Genomic DNA, 6455 nt, shown 5'->3' on the forward strand with positions numbered 1-6455 from the left:
ATTAAACCCTAATATCTTCCCTTTGTTCTTCAGCCCCACAGGTGGGTCTGCTTCCTGCAGTTACTATCCCTATGTTTATCTTGATAGTCCTTTTTTTGACTCTTCCGCATCCATGGCATGCTTACCCAATTGCCTAGATTAAATTCTCTCTGTTAACATTCAGGTATGGTTTCCTCTTTTCCTAACTAGACCTGACCAATACATGCCACTCGGAGGCATAGCCTTAGAAGTGCTTTAGGGTGTAGTTGTACCTTGGAGGGTTGCTCTGAAGAACTCAATCTCAGAAACCCTGCCAGCAGTGCCAGGAAGTGAAACTCTACAATAAAATAACTTTTTTTGCCACAGGAAAGCCTTCTAATCTAAAGCAACATTTATAAACAAACTAGCTCCAGGAAGGAGGGTTTAATTTGAGAAAGCCAGTAGGGACCCTAAATCTTTTCATTCCAATCAGAGTTGTCACAGACAGTTACTGTCAGAGGCCCCATTCAGGTGGCCCCCAAGTCTGTTTACCCAGCAGCAGCTGTCCTGTCACCTAGGAAACCAATGTTAGTGAATAGTGTCCCCAGGAACCATCCTGAAACTCAGTTGCCTGATGTGTTTTTCATTATCAAATCTGCTGAAGTGCAGCATCTCTTGCAAGAATGATTTTCTGAAACTTCTCCCACCTCAACCCCTCCCCCTATCCTTTGTTTCCCGACTAGAGAATATGCCCACTACTAAGAGAGACATGTGCTGGCACGCGTGACAGGTAACAAGAAAAGTCACTTGTTTACTCAACAACAGATGAGGCTGACTGCTGCACTGGCACCAGAACTTGTGTTTGGGGGGCACCTCTCCCCACTTTTCCAGGTAACAGTATCTTCTGGCTCTCCATGTCTTTCATTGGTGACCACTGTATGCCCATCCTCCCTGAGCAGCAGCACCAGGACAGCATGTTCCTTTACTTACCTTTCTTTTATCTAAATTAAAGTGTGACGATGCCATCACCCTGCAAATTAAACAAATCCGCATTTTACTGATGGCTGATAACTTCAATGTGATAAGAGGATCCATTCACTTATTCAATCATTCCACAAATGTCCATTGAATACCTTCTATGTGTCAGGCACTAGGCTGAGCATTGAGGTTAATACTACTACTACTAATTTATGAATGGAGCCAATGGGCACTTAGGAAGTATGATCAGGGAGAGAAGTTTGGAGAAAGGGATATATCAGCTAAATTCCAGTTATCTATTGCTATGTAAAAAATCGTCCCAAAACTTGAACAATAGCAGCAGTTACTTTGCTCACTAATCTGCAATTTAGGCAGGGCCGGGTGGAGACAGCATGTCTCTGCTCCACCCAGCATCAGCTGAAGGTGGGAACTGGAATCATCATTTACACGTCTAGGGGTAATGTTTGCTGGTGGTAGGGACGTCAGCAAGGTCTTCAACTGAAACAGGGCATGTGGCTGCTCAGCTTTGTCACAGCATGGTGGCTGGGTTCCAAGTGCAAAATTCCCAAGGGAGAATCAGGGGAAAGCTGCATCACCTTTTTTGACCTATTCTTAGAAGCTACACGGAGTCACTTCTACACCATTTAATTCACCAGAAGCAAGTCACTGAGCCCAATCCATGTTTGGGGCAGCGGGGAGGACTGGGACTCCAACTTTTTGAAGGATAAAATCAAAGAATTTGTGGATGTCATTTAAAACCACCACATACTATGACCTAAAGAAATTAGTGGAAGAACATTCCAGGAAAATGGATGAGTATACAAAGTCTCCAAGGGTAGAAAAAGCTTGGTATGTTCAAGGAAATGAAAGGCCAGCAAGACTTGAATGCAGCAAACATGGGCAGAATGTATAAGATGAGGTTAGAGGTGGATGGAGCCATGTTAGGTTTGGATTTTATTCTGGGTTCAGTGGAAGCCACTGAAAGATTTACATTCACATCACTCCAGCCGCCATGTAAACAATGAATTGAGATGAGATAGTGATAGGGAAAAACAGAACACTATTGGAATTGTCCAGGAGAGAGTGATGGACTGACAGGCATTGTTGGCACTGGAGATGAAGAGAAGTAGATGGACTTGAAAAATGATGGGAATAAATGAAAAAACCTACCAACAGACCAATGTGACTTTATTTGGAGATAGGGTCTTTATGAAAGTAATTGAGGTTAGGCTCAGAGCTCAGTGGCTAGGGCGCCAGCCACATACACGGGAGCTGGCGGGTTTGAATTCAGCCTGGGCCTGCCAAATAACAATGACAACTACAACCAAAAAAAAGCTGGGCATTGTGGTTGGCGCCCATAGTCCCAGCTAGTTGGGAGGTTGGGGCAAGAGAATCACTTGAGCCTAGGAGTTTGAGGTTGCTGTGAGCGGTAACACCATAGAACTCTATCCAGGGCAACAGCTTAAGACTGTCTCAAAAACAAAAAAAGAAAGTAATTGCGGTAATTGAGGTTAAATAAAGTTCTAAGGGTATAACCCTAATCCCGTAGTACTAATGTTCTTACAAAAAGAGACAGCAGAGTGCATATGCTTTCTCTCATGTGAACACAAAACAAGAAGGCAGACTCTACAAACAGGAAGACAGCACTCACTCACTAGGAACCAAATTGGCTGACACCTTGATCTTGGACTTCCCAGTCTCTAGAACTGTGAGAAATAGATTTCTATTGTTCAGGCCACCAGTCTGTGTTATTTTGTTATAGCAGCCCAAGTGGACTGATGGAATTTATTTACATGATATCTTTCCTTTTAGAGAGCATCCCTATTTCCCAAATATTACCTGGCATGATGCTCTTACATGGCAGGCACTATAATAAATATTTGTTGAATGAATGATTAGACCATCTACAGCAAGGTAGGCATTATTATTTTCATTTTTAAAGTGGAGAAAATTGATATCAAGGAAAAGGTAATTAATACTTACAATCTAGGGACACAAATGGCATTTCCTAAATCAAAGTTAGCTGAAAGTAGAAAAGGATCAAATACTGTTTTCAGGCACAAACCACATTAAAAGTTGCCTTTTAGTTGGTTCATGAGGAAGGTCACATTTGTCTTGATTTCACTCAAGTGTCCTCTTTCTAATCAGGATTAGAGATTTCCCAGGCCACATCTGGTTTGTTCCCTGTACATTAGTGCCCTCAGAGTCAGCAGACAGATAAAAAGCTTTGTGGAATTTCATTGCCCAGGGCAATGTGGGGATATCAGAGGATGAGGTCTTTTTCCTGAGAGACCTCACAGGGTGGCATTATTTCAGTAGAGGGTCTGAGCTGTGCTCCGCAGGTTTAGAAACTGGATCTGTCAGCGCACTGAGTGTGGATCCATCTCTCAGCTTCAACTCTAATTAAGCTCTAAGAGCTGATGCATGAAACCAGAATGTCAATTTGTTGATGCACAAGCAGACTGGAGCTGCCCCTGTGTCTGGAATACTTGTCTCCACATGACTTGCACATTCTTTCACTAAAGACAGACCTCCATGGAAGGCAAATTATCAGAAGGCACTGGGATTATTCAAAGCTGTTGGTTGAGGCGCCATCTCCAGTAAGCATTTCCTGCATGGCACTGCGCTGTTCATTGTCTTCGTGCTCAGCGCTTTCGTGACTGACCAACCCTGCTTTACTGGCCCTTTTAATCTTTACACTTACTAAGCTTTCAGTCATATTCTGTCTCTTTCAGATGACTTTATCCATTTCCTCTCTGATCTGTTTTGTGTAGTTGTAGAATGTAATCTTCAGAGGATAATCTTATTTCTTTAATTTCACATACTTGTGAGAGGCCTCATGAAATTCTTCAGTAGCCAAAAAGGTAGTTGACTTCTTGTAGTTCTGTCTCACTTTATTCAAAAGAGGTATTTGACAATACTTATCAGAGATCTTATGTCTCATCTTTGTACTCAGCCCAGATTATTCCCTTTCTCTACTTGTCGATAATCTTCAATTTAATAACCACTTATTTATTTTAAAAATTGACTCACTGAGTACAGTTGACCCTTGAACAATGCAGGGGTCAGGTGTGCCAACCATCTACCCCCCACTTAGTAAAAAAATCTGTGTATAATTTTTGACTCCCCCCAAACTTAACTACTATTGACCAGAAGTCTTACTGATAATATAGTTGATTAACATATATTTTATATGTTATATGTATATACTGTATTTTTACAATAAAGTAAGCTAGAAAAAAGAAAATGTTATTAAGAAAGTTGTAAGGAAGAGAAAATATGTTTACTATTCACTAAGTGGAAGTGGATATTCACAAAGGTCTTCATCTTTACCATCTTCACATTGAGTAGGCTGAGGAGAAGGACGAAGAGCAGGGTTGGTCTTGCCATCTTGGGGTGGCAGAGGCAGAAGAAAATCTGCATGTAAGTGGACTTGCACAGTTAAAAATCTGTGTTACTCAAAGATCAACGGTAATTCAACCCATCATGTGGGACATTCTATAAGGTAGCTCAGTTAGACATTTCAGAATGCTAATATCAAGAAAAAAGTCAGTAGACCATTTTATTAAAAGAGCCATGATAATGAAATACAGTGCATGAAACTTGATTGGGCTCAGTTTAAAAATAAAAATTGAGGTATAAGAGATATTCTTGGGAAAAGACAGAAATTTGAATATGGACTTGTTATTAAGTGACATTATGGAAAAATTTCATTTGGTGTAATAATGGTATGTGGTATTATGGTTATATAGTGGACTGGCTATGCTCCAAAGATGAAGGCAGGGTATTTAGGGCTGAAGTTATGATGTCTAAAATTCACAGTAAAATGATTCATCCAAAATGAAAATTGTGTCTATCTATCTATGGAGAGAGAAACAAATATAGCAAAATGTTAGCAATGTTGAATCTAGGTGGAGAGTATTTTACTATTCTTTTAATTCTTTCAATTTTTCTATATGTTTGAAATTTTTCATAGTAAAAATTAAAAAAATAATTTAATATAATAAGGAATTTATATCTACAAATTATAAGAATAATTGAGGCTGAGTGCAGTGTGGCTCATGCCTGTAATCCTAGCACTCTGGGAGGCCAAGGCAGGTGGATTGCCTGAGCTCACAGGTCCGAGACCAGCTTGAGCAAGAGTGAGACCCCATTTCTAAAAAATAGCCAGGTGTTGTGGTGGGCACCTGTAGTCCCAGCTACTCTAGAGGCTGAGGCAAGAGAGTTGCTCAAGCCCCAGAGTTTGAGGTTGCTGTGAGCTATGACACCATGGCACTCTACCCAGGGCAACAAATTTTTTTTTGAGACAGAGTCTCACTATGTCACCCTTGGTAGAGTGCCCTCCAACTCGTGGGCTTAAGGGATTCTCTTCCCTCAGTCTCCTAAGTAGCTGAGACTACAGGTGCCTGCCACAACACCCAGCTATTTCTTGTTGTTGAAGTTGTTTAGCTGGCCCAGGCTGGGTTTGAACCCGCCACTCTTAGTGTATGTGGCTGGCGCAGTAACCACTGTGCTATAGGTGCCGAACCAAGGTCAACAAATTGAGACTCTGTCTCAAAAAAAAAAAATAAATAAAAATAAATTGAGTAATGATTTACTAAAAAGTAAAAATTGCAAACCTAGGCAATAATCCTTCTTGGAAAGTTGGGTAAATCCTTACCCTGCTGCCAGGCTTCTATTTTATCACTTTAAATCAGGGAGGTGGAGTTGGATTAGGCAAATCTTTAATGTCTATCGGGTTGCAATATTCCAGAGTTCCACGTAAAGTACAAATGTGCTTCATTTTGTGTTTGCTGTGCCCTCTTAGCTATAAAGATAGATCCCTCAGATCTGGCCAAAAAACTTCATCAATTGGATAAATAGTCCATTTATCACATTGGACATCTTTTCAATAATATTTAAATACTGACCTGAAGTTTTCTATGGGCAGGCTTAATGGCCAAAAGATAACTGAATCTTGTGGGGTGGAGCAAGATGGTGGCCGAGTAACAGCTTCCTTGCATCTGGGCACCGTGAGTCTGGGGAGATAGGACACCAGGCATCTCTGGCTGGTGGGATCTGCCTATCATCACCCCTGTGAGGATACAGGGAGTCAACGAGAGACTTCTGGACCCCAAGAGGAGGACTAAAACAGTGGAAAAACGGCAAGTGGTCACGTGTGTTCAATCCGTCTAAACCTGCCCGCAACTGTAAGTTCAGTAGCAGCGAGACTGCAAACCAGAAAGGCCTTACCTGTGAACTGTTTTGGTGTCTTTGGACTTGGCACTCAGTTGAACTGCCTTGGGGAGAGCCTGAGTGGGAGTGCGGAGAACTTTGGCCATTGTCTAGGGCCCCAGTCTGAGCCGCTGAGCCACACGGAGCTAATAGCGTTTGGCTGTGGGTCACAGGGAGCCATTGTGAGCGATCTGCCCTGGCAAGCTCTGCCCTCAGGGTCGCAGAGCTAGAATCGGGTGGGAGCTGGTAACCCAGTGACCAAGTAGCCTAAGGGTGGGGTCTGAGCCGCCTTGCAGCCCTAACCC

This window comes from Nycticebus coucang, chromosome 4, assembly GCF_027406575.1.
Source record: "Nycticebus coucang isolate mNycCou1 chromosome 4, mNycCou1.pri, whole genome shotgun sequence".
Classification (NCBI taxonomy): domain Eukaryota; kingdom Metazoa; phylum Chordata; class Mammalia; order Primates; family Lorisidae; genus Nycticebus; species Nycticebus coucang.